Genomic DNA, 15,099 nt, shown 5'->3' with positions numbered 1-15,099 from the left:
CATTAAAGATAGAGCCTTGGATCAGCTTGTGGATTAATATACACATAAAAACCTATCATCTGGAGAAACAAAATCGATTATATCTTGTTTGGTTCAATAGATATGGATACTTATCCCTTTTAGTCGGTTAACCCCATCCACTTTGACGTAGAAATTGAACCGTTAACGAAAAAACCTTAGATCAGCTTGTGGATTAATATACATATAAAAACCTACCATCTGCAAAAATAAAATCGATCCTATCTTGCTTGGTTCAATAGATATGGACACTTATCCCTTTTAGTCGGTTAACCCCACCCACTATAACGTAGAAATTGAAGCATTAACGATGGAAGCTTAGATCAGCTTGCGGATTAATACACACATAAAAACCTACCATCTGCAAAAATAAATTCGATTCTATCTTGCTTTGTTCAATAGATATGTATACTTATCCCTTTTAGTCGGTTAACCCCACCCACTATAACGTGGAAATTGAGCCATTAAAGATAGAGCCTTGGATCAGCTTGTGGATTAATACACACATAAAAACCTATCATCTGCAGGATAAGAATCGATTATATCTTGCTTGGTTCAATAGATACGGACACTTATCCCTTTTAGTCGGTTAACCCCACCCAGTATGACATAGAAATTGAACGGTTAGCCACAGAACCTTGGATGAGCTTGTGGATTAATATACACATAAAAACCTACCATCTGCAAAAACAAAATCGATTCTCTCTTGCTTGGTTCAATAGATATGGACACTTTTCCCTTTTAGTTGGTTAACCCCACCCACAATAGATATGGACACTTATCCCTTTTAGTCGGTTACTTTGATGTAGAAATTGAACCGTTAACGATAGAACCTTGGGTCAGCTTGTGGATTAATATACACATAAAAACCTATCATCTGCAAAATAAATTCGATTCTATCTTGCTAGGTTCAATAGATATGTATACTCATCCCTTTTAGTCGGTTAACCCCACCCACAATAGATGTGGACACTTATCCTTTTTAGTCGGTTAACCTCACCCACTATGACGTAGAAATTGAACCATTAAAGATAGAACCTTGGATCAGCTTGTGGATTAATATACACATAAAAATAAGATATGTATACTTATCCATTTTAGTCGGTTAACCCCACCCACTATAACGTAGAAATTGAACCGTTAACGATAGAACCTTAAATCAGCTTGTGGATTAATATACACATAAAAACCTACCATCTGCAAAAATAAAATCGATTCTATTTTGCTTGGTTCAATAGATATGGAGACTTATCCCTTTTAGTCGGTTAACCCCACCCAGTATGACGCAGAAATTGAACCATTAGCGATAGAACCTTGCATCAGCTTGGGGATTAATATACACATAAAAGCCTATCATCTGCAACAACAAAATCGATTCTATATTGCTTGGTTCAATAGATATGGACGCTTATCCCTTTTAGTCGGTTAACCCCACCCACTATAAATATGGACACTTATCCCTTTTAGTCGGTTAACCCCTCCCAGTATGACGTGGAAATTGAGCCATTAAAGATAGAGCCTTGGATCAGCTTGTGTATAAATATACACTTAAAAACCTATCATCTGCAGAAACAAAATCGATTATATCTTGCTTGGTTCAATAGATATGGATACTTATCCCTTTTAGTCGGTTAACCCCATCCACTTTGACGTAGAAATTGAACCGTTAACGATACAACCTTGGATCAGCTTGTGGATTAATATACGCATAAAAACCTATCATCTGCAGAAACAAAATCGATTATATCTTGCTTGGTTCAATAGATATGGACTCTTATCCCTTTTGTTCGGTTAACCCCACCCACAATAGATGTGGACACTTATCCCTTTTAGTCGGCTAACCCCATCCACCTTGACGTAGAAATTGAACCGTTAACGATAGAACCTTGGATCAGCTTGTAGATTAATATACACATAAAAACCTATCATCTGCAGAAACAAAATCGATTATATCTTGCTTGGTTCAATAGATATGGACACTTATCCCTTTTAGTCGGTTAACCCCACCCACAATAGATGTGGACACTTATCCCTTTTAGTCGGTTAACCCCATCCACCTTGACGTAGAAATTGAACCGTTAACGATAGAACCTTGGATCAGCTTGTAGATTAATATACACATAAAAACCTATCATCTGCAGAAACAAAATCGATTCTATCTTGCTTGGTTCAATAGATATCGACACTTATCCCTTTTAGTCGGTTAACCCCACCCAGTATGACGTAGAAATTTAACTGTTAACGATAGAACCTTGTATCAGCTTGTGGATTAATATACACATAAAAACCTACCATCTGTAAAAATAAAATCGAACCTTGCTTGGTTCAATAGATATGGACACTTATCCCTTTTAGTCGGTTAACCCCACCCAGTATGACGTAGAAATCGAACCGTTAGCGACAGAGCCTTGGATCAGCTTGTGGATTAATATACACATAAAAACCTATCATCTGAAAAACAAAATCGATTTTATCTTGCTTGGTTCAATAGATATGTATACTTATCCCTTTTAGTCCGTTAACCCCACCCACTATAAATATGGACACTTATCCCTTTTAGTCGGTTAACCCCTCCCAGCATGACGTAGAAATTGAACCGTTAGCGACAGAACCTTGGATCAGCTTGTGGATTAATATACATATAAAAGTCTATCATCTGCAGAAACAAAATCGATTCTATCTTGCTTGGTTCAATAGATATCGACACTTATCCCTTTTAGTCGGTTAACCCCACCCAGTATGACGTAGAAATTTAACTGTTAACGATAGAACCTTGTATCAGCTTGTGGATTAATATACACATAAAAACCTACCATCTGTAAAAATAAAATCGAACCTTGCTTGGTTCAATAGATATGGACACTTATCCCTTTTAGTCGGTTAACCCCACCCAGTATGACGTAGAAATCGAACCGTTAGCGACAGAGCCTTGGATCAGCTTGTGGATTAATATACACATAAAAACCTATCATCTGAAAAACAAAATCGATTTTATCTTGCTTGGTTCAATAGATATGTATACTTATCCCTTTTAGTCCGTTAACCCCACCCACTATAACGTGGAAATTGAGCCATTAAAGATAGATCCTTGGATCACCTTGTGGATTAATATACACATAAAAACCTATCATCTGCAGAAACAAAATCGATTATATCTTGCTTGGTTCAATAGATATGGACACTTATCCCTTTTAGTCGGTTAACCCCACCCACAATAGATGTGGACACTTATCCCTTTTAGTCGGTTAACCCCACCCACTATAACGTGGAAATTGAGCCATTAAAGATAGAGCCTTGGATCAGCTTGTGTATAAATATACACTTAAAAACCTATCATCTGCAGAAACAAAATCGATTATATCTTGCTTGGTTCAATAGATATGGATACTTATCCCTTTTAGTCGGTTAACCCCATCCACTTTGACGTAGAAATTGAACCGTTAACGATACAACCTTGGATCAGCTTGTGGATTAATATACGCATAAAAACCTATCATCTGCAGAAACAAAATCGATTATATCTTGCTTGGTTCAATAGATATGGACACTTATCCCTTTTAGTCGGTTAACCCCACCCACAAAAGATGTGGACACTTATCCCTTTTAGTCGGTTAACCCCACCCACAATAGATGTTTACACTTATCCCTTTTAGTCGTGAGTTGGCAACACTCGTACTTGTCAGACGTGTTTTCTTTCATATCCAAAGTCGAGATAAAATTTCTAAAGTTTAAAAAGTTTACAAGGTGTAAAAAGTGATTTTGTTACATATATCGAGACTGTTCTTGTCCCAGCTCTAGGGGTAAGCGAATTCAACTAAATAAGTGCAAAATAAAACATTTCTATAAAAAGAAGCCCATATAAAAGTCACATTTATACAAACAACAACAACACAAATTGTCGCCCACATATTTTTACGCGCCTTCGCCAAATCAGCTGATAGAGTTAGCCGTGGAACAGGAAAACTGTCAGAAATAGAAGTGTGGAACGTAGGCTCTGTTTCGCGTCAGCTGGAAAGGGTGTAGAAGTTAAGTTCAGCTTTTCAAGTTCGCCGAGATCGATGTGGAACGTAAGCTTATTTATTTTAGCTAGATAGTAGTGTTGTGGAAAGTAAGCTCGTTACTTGCAGACAGCAAGAACACAATCCAAAAATATGAGTTCCACAGCAACTATAATAAAAGCTATCAGCGACATCTCAAATGAAATACAGCGTCTAATTCAAGATTCCGGCAATGTTAAGAGAGAAATAAAAACTGGCGTAATCAATCAAACAACGAAACTCATGGCTCTCATCCCCACCATTGAAGTACTTTTGCTAAATGAAAAAAATGATGATCCTGCTAACACCTCGGTCAATATACGTGCCACAATAAGAGAGGAGTTCTCTCTGCTAATACAATCTTTGAATTCAAACAATGAGTCCCCTAATGCAAGTTATGCAAATGTAGCCAAATCAGGAGATAAAAAATGCAATCCAGCAATTGTAATCAGCTCAACTAAGAATAATCAAAATCACTCGGCTTTGTTAAATAGTTTTAAAAAAAGTGTATCATTTAAAGATACCAATTTTGCTCCATTAAAAATAGCCCCTGTGTCAAATAACAAAGTTAGAATCGAGTTCGACAACTTAGAGCAACGCGATACAACAATGAATAAGTTATCAAATGTATCTGACATTAGAGCAGAGAATGCAAAAACTAGAAGGCCATTAGTGATTATAAAAGGAATATCGAAAGAAGTGCAAGTAGAGGAACTCGTGCCGATTATCAGAAACCAAAACCCCAATGTAGGCTCAGCCATGATGGAAGACAGCGATATAAAACTGCGCTTTGTGAAGCGAAATCGCCGAAACCCAGATTTTATGTTCAATGCTGTCCTTGAAGTAAGTCCCCTAGTCCGGAAAACAATGCTTGTGTCTGAGCGGCTTAACATAGACTATCAGCGTGTTAACGTATCCGACTTTAGTGCCTTTCTGCAATGTTTCCAATGTCTCCAATTTGGACACACCAAGAGTAAATGTACTTCTCAAAGCGCACCCTGCTCCCACTGCGCAAGCAAAGAACACCAATTCGGGAATTGCCCCTTTAAAAAAGATTGCGAAAAGCTAAAGTGTTTCAATTGCTTAGAGCGAAATGAATCATCAAACACAAAAGTCGATGTAAAGCATTCCGCGACCAGCGTTAAATACTGCCCGCAACTTAAAGCAATTCAACAGCGTATTAACGCACGGACCGATTATGGGTGTTAAGCCCCTAAAATGCATACAAGTCAATGTTAACCACTGCTATACTGCATACAAAGAGCTACTACAATATTTTACGTCCCACTCTATAGATATAGCATTATGTAGCGAACCGCCAATGTACAAAGATACTACAATTAGCTCCACAAGTGGTATCTTAACTTTCCAATTTCCTGCAGAGAACAGAAGAGTCAAAGCTTGCATTTTAGTTAAAGAGTCTATAGGTACATCTTTGGGCATGTCACAGTTTTCAACGCCAAATTTAAGTGTCATAAGGCTTCATATTGACAATCGCCAGTTATTCGTTGGGAGCGCTTACGTGGAGCCCGTAGTAGACAAATTTAACACAATGACCTCAATCAGCAATTTTCTCGAGAAAACAGCGTCCTCACTGCAGCTACTTGGAGGCGACTTTAACGGATGGCACACCTCATGGGGCTCAAATAATGATAACGAACGTGGTACTTTGTTAGCAAGCATGATTTCGTCTAGAAGTATGGCAGTCTGTAACGAGGGTAACGTAGCCACATTCAACGCTATCCGTCATGGCATATCTGCCACGTCAATTGTAGACATAACCATTGCCTCAGAGAGCCTTGTACAGCGTATTGTTGACTGGCGCGTCGATGTCGAAGCAATGCAAAATTCAGACCACAACGCCATAACATTTAAAATCATAAAAAATTATAAGACTCAAGCATCAACAAGCAATTCGACTTATAAGTATAATACTAAATCCGCCCATTGGGATCAATTTAATGCCACCTTGAAAAGTTGCGTTGAAGAATCAAATATACTTAACACCAATTTTCAAAACTGCACCTACGACGTAATAGATAACGTTGTAACAAGTCTAACCAATAGTATAAAATTTGCATGCGATAACTCAATGAAGATAAGGCGCGGTTCTAAACCATACAACCCTTGGTGGAACAAAGACCTACAAGCGCTTAAAGAAAAGTGCATAAAACTTCACCACAGACTGAATAGGCTGTCCAAGCAAGGTAGGCCATTAGAAGAAACTGCTAAAATGCACTCCGATGCAAAGCGCGAGTATGCAGCAACACTGAAGGCAGCTTCAATACAACATTTCAGGGATTTTTGCAAAAACCAGGGTAAAGAAGATGTTTGGTCGGTCACAAATAGAATTATAAAAGATGCACCCGTACAGCGTCCGCCCACGACACTTCACCATGCAGGAAGTACCACAGAGACCAGTATCGAAACAGCAAATGTTCTACTGCAGCACTTCTACCCAGACGATTGTGAAGACATAACCATAAGCCAGCGTGAAATCCGCAGCCAGGTAAAAAATAGCATAAGTACACCTGACGACAAAGACTTCACAGAAGCCGAGGTCGTCGAGGCTATTAATACAATGAACCCTAATAGAGCTCCTGGATTAGATCACCTGACATCGGATATATACTTGGAGGTAATCAAAGATTATCCTGATTTAATAACTAAACTATACAACGCTTGTTTAAAAATTGGTTACTTTCCGAAGGCATGGAAAGAAGCGTATGTCAAAGTGATACCAAAAACCAATAAAGTGGCTGGAGATGTATCATCATATAGGCCAATAGGGCTTTTACCAATATTAGGCAAAGTGTTGGAAAAACTACTCACTAAGCGTTTAAATTTCCACTTAGAAAGCAACAATTTGTGGTCTAATAAGCAATTTGGCTTTAAACAGCAAACGTCGACAACCGACGCGTTATACAACGCAATCCATCATATAAAAGAAAAAAGAAGCAAGAAATACCAGGTGATTTGCGTCTCTCTTGACATCAAAGACGCTTTTGATAATGCTTGGTGGCCCATACTTTTTAAACAGCTGGAATGCCAACGTACTCCATCAAATATTTATAACTTAATTAAAAGCTATCTAGATAACCGATCGGTTAGATTAGAATATGCTGATGCCACTGCCAAAAAATCAATGTCAAAAGGGTGTGTCCAAGGTTCCATATGTGGCCCTACATTTTGGAACATAATTTTAGATAGCCTATTTACCATGCCACTACCAAATGGATGCCAAATTCAAGCATTTGCCGATGATGTGCTCCTTACCGTGGCCGCAAAAACACGCGCGGAGCTCGAATGTATAGCTAATGCTGCTTTATGCCAAATACATCAATGGGGAAACGATGTAAAACTACAATTTGGTGATGATAAAACGAAGGCAATAGCGTTTACACAAAAATCAAGAACAGCAAAAATTTACTTAAATGGAACTAACTTGCCGTTCGTAGAGTCTATAAAACTTCTCGGAGTTATAATAGATAACAATTTAAATTTTATCAGCCATGCACGCTATATCATTGGAAAAACGCAACGAATTTTTAATAATATATGCAAATATGTGAGACCTACATGGGGAATTCATGCCGAAAATGTTGCGATAATATACAGACAAGTTGTCGAGCCCATGATTACTTACGCATCAAGTGTCTGGGGAGGAGCAACTAACTACTACTGCGTCCGTAAGCTTCTCCGATCTTTTCAAAGAAGTTTTGCTATAAGAGCGATACGTGGCTTTCACACTGTGTCCGCAACTTCTGCACTAGCACTAGCTGCGTTCACGCCACTCCATCTTAAAGTTGCAGAAATAAGCAAAGTATACGAGGTCAGAAAACAAGGCGGAAAACCTGGGTTACCAGTAGAAGTTGATTTAGATAGAGATATACATCCGAAAGACTTGCTACACCCAGCCGATCGGCAAACCATTGAATATAGCAAAATCAGTAGACAGGTCGAAATTCATAGCTTAATAGCACATCATACCACACAGATCTTTACAGACGGAAGCAAACTAGAAACGGGAGAATGCGGATCGGCCTTTGTTATCATCCATCCAGATGGAACTTCTGAAAAAGAAATATTTAAGCTTCACAATGTATGCAGCGTGTTCCAAGCTGAAGCGTACGCAATCGATTCTGCGCTATTCTGGGCTCAAAGGTACTTGGAAACACAAAACCTACACATTTTTAGTGATAGCCAATCATGTCTTGAAGCTATCAAAAATAGAAGCAGTACGACGCCATTAATAGCGTCAATACATAAGCGGTTGTTCTTTCTACGTCAAAAAAACAAAATTAATTTCTCTTAGGTAAAAGCTCATACTGGTATCGACGGAAATGAGCAAGCAGATAAAGCAGCCAAGGAAGCGGGAGGTCTGACAACAAGTCCTGTTTACAAAAAGTTTCCAATGAGCTATACTAAAGCAATTATACAACAAGAAACGCAAGAAGCATGGCGTCGTGAATACACAGACGAATCGATAGGCAGTACCACAAAAATGTTCTTCCAGGCGCCAAAAGAAGCAGAGATATATAGTGAAAGATTTGGAATTTCATTCGAAATGACGCAGTGCTTAACTGGTCACAGTTTCTGCAAAGCCTACTTGAAGCGCTTCCATATTATTGATACAGACTTATGTCCATGCAACGAAGGAGAAGCACAGTCAATTAGTCACTTAATCTACTCATGTCCCAGGTACCAGAATGCGAGAAGAATTCATGAAACCCTTTGCAAGGAGCTCAACATACAACCATACAACATAATAGATATTTCACGGAATCAAGAATTGATCGAGTCTTTCAAGAAATTTATTAGTAATATATTTAGTACACTAAAAATCTTTAATTCATTGCAATAACAAATATTCATTACTGTATGCTAAGTTAAATACCTGAAATTTAAACTTACGTCTGTATCCAGTTGCAGACAGTATTGTTTCATAAAATCATATCACCAACTATACTCACATGCATGTATATATTAAGTTATAATAATTTTAAATTCAAGTTATGTACATGAAAAGATAGAAGAAAAGAAATAATACACTTTCTCGAAGCGCGGCTAGCGTGTAGAGACCTAAGGAAAAAAAAAATCCCTTTTAGTCGGCTAACCCCATCCACCTTGACGTAGAAATTGAACCGTTAACGATAGAACCTTGGATCAGCTTGTAGATTAATATACACATAAAAACCTATCATCTGCAGAAACAAAATCGATTATATCTTGCTTGGTTCAATAGATATGGACACTTATCCCTTTTAGTCGGTTAACCCCACCCACAATAGATGTGGACACTTATCCCTTTTAGTCGGTTAACCCCATCCACCTTGACGTAGAAATTGAACCGTTAACGATAGAACCTTGGATCAGCTTGTAGATTAATATACACATAAAAACCTATCATCTGCAGAAACAAAATCGATTATAACTTGCTTGGTTCAATAGATATGGATACTTATCCCTTTTAGTCGGTTAACCCCATCCACTTTGACGTAGAAATTGAACCGTTAACGATAGAACCTTGGATCAGCTTGTAGATTAATATACACATAAAAACCTATCATCTGCAGAAACAAAATCGATTATATCTTGCTTGGTTCAATAGATATGGACACTTATCCCTTTTAGTCGGTTAACCCCACCCACAATAGATGTGGATACTTATCCCTTTTAGTCGGTTAACCCCATCCACTTTGACGTAGAAATTGAACCGTTAACGATACAACCTTGGATCAGCTTGTGGATTAATATACGCATAAAAACCTATCATCTGCAGAAACAAAATCGATTATATCTTGCTTGGTTCAATAGATATGGACTCTTATCCCTTTTAGTCGGTTAACCCCACCCACAATAGATGTGGACACTTATCCCTTTTAGTCGGTTAACCCCATCCACCTTGACATAGAAATTGAACCGTTAACGATAGAACCTTGGATCAGCTTGTGGATTAATATACACATAAAAACCTATCATCTGCAGAAACAAAATCGATTATATCTTGCTTGGTTCAATAGATATGGACACTTATCCCTTTTAGTCGGTTAACCCCACCCACTATAACGTGGAAATTGAGCCACTAAAGATAGAGCCTAGGATCAGCTTGTGGATTAATATACACATAAAAACCTATCATCTGGAGAAACAAAATCGATTATATCTTGTTTGGTTCAATAGATATGGATACTTATCCCTTTTAGTCGGTTAACCCCATCCACTTTGACGTAGAAATTGAACCGTTAACGAAAAAACCTTAGATCAGCTTGTGGATTAATATACATATAAAAACCTACCATCTGCAAAAATAAAATCGATCCTATCTTGCTTGGTTCAATAGATATGGACACTTATCCCTTTTAGTCGGTTAACCCCACCCACTATAACGTAGAAATTGAAGCATTAACGATGGAAGCTTAGATCAGCTTGCGGATTAATACACACATAAAAACCTACCATCTGCAAAACTAAATTCGATTCTATCTTGCTTTGTTCAATAGATATGTATACTTATCCCTTTTAGTCGGTTAACCCCACCCACTATAACGTGGAAATTGAGCCATTAAAGATAGAGCCTTGGATCAGCTTGTGGATTAATATACACATAAAAACCTATCATCTGCAGGATAAGAATCGATTATATCTTGCTTGGTTCAATAGATATGGACACTTATCCCTTTTAGTCGGTTAACCCCACCCACAATAGATGTGGACACTTATCCCTTTTAGTCGGTTAACCCCATCTACCTTGACGTAGAAATTGAACCGTTAACGAGAGAACCTTGGATCAGCTTGTGGATTAATATACACATAAAAACCTATCATCTGCTGAAACAAAATCGATTATATCTTGCTTCGTTCAATAGATACGGACACTTATCCCTTTTAGTCGGTTAACCCCACCCAGTATGACATAGAAATTGAACGGTTAGCGACAGAACCTTGGATCAGCTTGTGGATTAATATGCACATAAAAACCTATCATCTGCAAAAAATAAATTCGATTCTACCTTGCTAGGTTCAATAGATATGTATACTTATCCCTTTTAGTCGGTTAACCCCACCCACAATAGATGTGGACACTTATCTCTTTTAGTCGGTTAACCCCACCCACTATGACGTAGAAATTGAACCATTAAAGATAGAGCCTTGGGTCACCTTGTGGATTAATATACACATAAAAACCTATCATCTGCAGAAACAAAATCGATTATATCTTGCTTGGTTCAATAGATATGGCACTTATCCCTTTTAGTCGGTTAACCCCACCCACAATAGATGTGGACACTTATCCTTAAAGATAGAACCTTGGACCAGCTTGTAGATTAATATACACATAACAACCTATCATCTGCAAAAACAAAATCGATTCTATCTTGCTTGGTTCAATAGATATGGATACTTATCCCTTTTAGTCGGTTAACCCCACCCACAATAGATGTGGACACTTATCTCTTTTAGTCGGTTAACCCCACCCACTATGACGTAGAAATTGAACCATTAAAGATAGAGCCTTGGATCACCTTGTGGATTAATATACACATAAAAATCTATCATCTGCAAAAAATAAATTCGATTCTACCTTGCTAGGTTCAATAGATATCTATACTTATCCCTTTAAGTCGGTTAACCCCACCCACACTAGATGTGGACACTTATCTCTTTTAGTCGGTTAACCCAACCCACTATGACGTAGAAATTGAACCATTAAAGATAGAGCCTTGGATCACCTTGTGGATTAATATACACATAAAAACCTATCATTTGCAGAAACAAAATCGATTATATCTTGCTTGGTTCAATAGATATGGATACTTATCCCTTTTAGTTGGTTAACCACATCCACTTTGACGTAGAAATTGAACCGTTAACGATACAACCTTGGATCAGCTTGTGGATTAATATACGCATAAAAACCTATCATCTGCAGAAACAAAATCGATTATATCTTGCTTGGTTCAATAGATATGTATACTTATCCCTTTTAGTCGGTTAACCCCACCCACTATAACGTAGAAATTGAACCGTTAACGATGGAAGCTTAGATCAGCTTGCGGATTAATATACACATAAAAACCTACCATCTGCAAAAATAAACTCGATTCTATCTTGCTTGGTTCAATAGATATGGACACTTGTCCCTTTTAGTCGGTTAACCCCACCCACAATAGATATGGACACTTATCCCTTTTAGTGGGTTAACCCCATCCACTTTGACGTAGAAATTGAACCGTTAACGATACAACCTTGGATCGCCTTGTGAATTAATATACATATAAAAACCTACCATCTGCAAAAATAAACTCGATTCTATCTTGCTTGGTTCAATAGATATGTATACTTATCCCTTTTAGTCCGTTAACCCCACCCACTATAACGTGGAAATTGAGCCATTAAAGATAGATCCTTGGATCAGCTTGTGGATTAATATACACATAAAAAACTATCATCTGCAGAAACAAAATCGATTATATCTTGCTTGGTTCAATAGATATGGACACTTATCCCTTTAGTCGGTTAACCCCACCCACAATAGATGTGGACACTTATCCTTAAAGATAGAACCTTGGACCAGCTTGTAGATTAATATACACATAACAACCTATCATCTGCAAAAACAAAATCGATTCTATCTTGCTTGGTTCAATAGATATGGATACTTATCCCTTTTAGTCGGTTAACCCCATCCACTTTGACGTAGAAATTGAACCGTTAACGATACAACCTTGGATCAGCTTGTGGATTAATATACGCATAAAAACCTATCATCTGCAGAAACAAAATCGATTATATCTTGCTTGGTTCAATAGATATGTATACTTATCCCTTTTAGTCGGTTAACCCCACCCACTATAACGTAGAAATTGAACCGTTAACGATGAAAGCTTAGATCAGCTTGCGGATTAATATACACATAAAAACCTACCATCTGCAAAAACAAAATCGATTCTATCTTGCTTGCTTCAATAGATATGGACACTTGTCCCTTTTAGTCGGTTAACACCACCCACAATAGATATGGACACTTATACCTTTTAGTGGGTTAACCCCATCCACTTTGGCGTAGAAATTGAACCGTTAAAGAAAGAACCTTGGATCAGCTTGTAGATTAATATACAAATAAAAAACTACCATCTGCAAAAACAAAATCGATTCTATCTTGCTTGGTTCAATAGATATGGATACTTATCCCTTTTAGTCGGTTAACCCCATCCACTTTGACGTAGAAATTGAACCGTTAACGATACAACCTTGGATCAGCTTGTGGATTAATATACATATAAAAACCTACCACCTGCTAAAATAAAATCGATCCTATCTTGCTTGGTTCAATAGATATGGACACTTATCCCTTTTAGTCGGTTAACCCCACCCAGTATGACGTAGAAATTGAACCGTTAGCGACAGAACCTTGGGTCAGCTTGTGGATTAATATACATATAAAAGCCTATCATCTGCAGAAACAAAATCGATTCTATCTTGCTTGGTTCAATAGATATCGACACTTATCCCTTTTAGTCGGTTAACCCCATCCACCTTGACGTAGAAATTGAACCGTTAACGATAGAACCTTGGATCAGCTTGTGGATTAATATACACATAAAAACCTATCATCTGCAAAAACAAAATCGATTCTATCTTGCTTGGTTCAATAGATATGGACACTTTTCCCTTTTAGTTGGTTAATCCCACCCACAATAGATATGGACACTTATCCCTTTTAGTCGGTTACTTTGATGTAGAAATTGAACCGTTAACGATAGAACCTTGGGTCAGCTTGTGGATTAATATACACATAAAAACCTATCATCTGCAAAAATAAATTCGATTCTATCTTGCTTGGTTCAATAGATATGGACGCTTATCCCTTTTAGTCGGTTAACCCCACCCACAATAAATATGGACACTTATCCCTTTTAGTCGGTTAACCCCATCCACTTTGACGTAGAAATTGGACCGTTAACGATAGAACCTTGTATCAGCTTGTGGATTAATATACACTAAAAGACCTATCATCTGCAAAAACAAAATCGATTCTATCTTGCTTGGTTCAATAGATGCGGACACTTATCCCTTTTAGTCGGTTAACCCCACCCAGTATGACATAGAAATTGAACGGTTAGCCACAGAACCTTGGATCAGCTTGTGGATTAATATACACATAAAAACCTACCATCTGCAAAAACAAAATCGATTATATCTTGCTTGGTTCAATAGATATGGACACTTTTCCCTTTTAGTTGGTTAATCCCACCCACAATAGATATGGACACTTATCCCTTTTAGTCGGTTACTTTGATGTAGAAATTGGACCGTTAACGATAGAACCTTGTATCAGCTTGTGGATTAATATACACTAAAAGACCTATCGTCTGCAAAAACAAAATCGATTCTATCTTGCTTGGTTCAATAGATGCGGACACTTATCCCTTTTAGTCGGTTAACCCCACCCAGTATGACGCAGAAATTGAACCATTAGCGATAGAACCTTGCATCAGCTTGGGGATTAATATACACATAAAAACCTATCATCTGCAAAAACAAAATCGATTCTATCTTGCTTGGTTCAATAGATATGGACGCTTATCCCTTTTAGTCGGTTAACCCCACCCACAATAAATATGGACACTTATGCCTTTAAGTCGGTTAACCCCATCCACTTTGACGTAGAAATTGGACCGTTAACGATAGCACCTTGTATCAGCTTGTGGATTAATATACACTAAAAGACCTATCATCTGCAAAAACAAAATCGATTCTATCTTGCTTGGTTCAATAGATGCGGACACTTATCCCTTTTAGTCGGTTAACCCCACCCAGTATGACATAGAAATTGAACGGTTAGCCACAGAACCTTGGATCAGCTTGTGGATTAATATACACATAAAAACCTACCATCTGCAAAAACAAAATCGATTCTATCTTGCTTGGTTCAATAGATATGGACACTTTTCCCTTTTAGTTGGTTAATCCCACCCACAATAGATATGGACACTTATCCCTTTTAGTCGGTTACTTTGATGTAGAAATTGAACCGTTA

Source organism: Eurosta solidaginis, chromosome X (genome assembly GCF_040869045.1).
Source record: "Eurosta solidaginis isolate ZX-2024a chromosome X, ASM4086904v1, whole genome shotgun sequence".
In the NCBI taxonomy this organism is placed as follows: Eukaryota; Metazoa; Arthropoda; class Insecta; order Diptera; family Tephritidae; genus Eurosta; species Eurosta solidaginis.
This window is presented reverse-complemented; position numbering follows the sequence as displayed.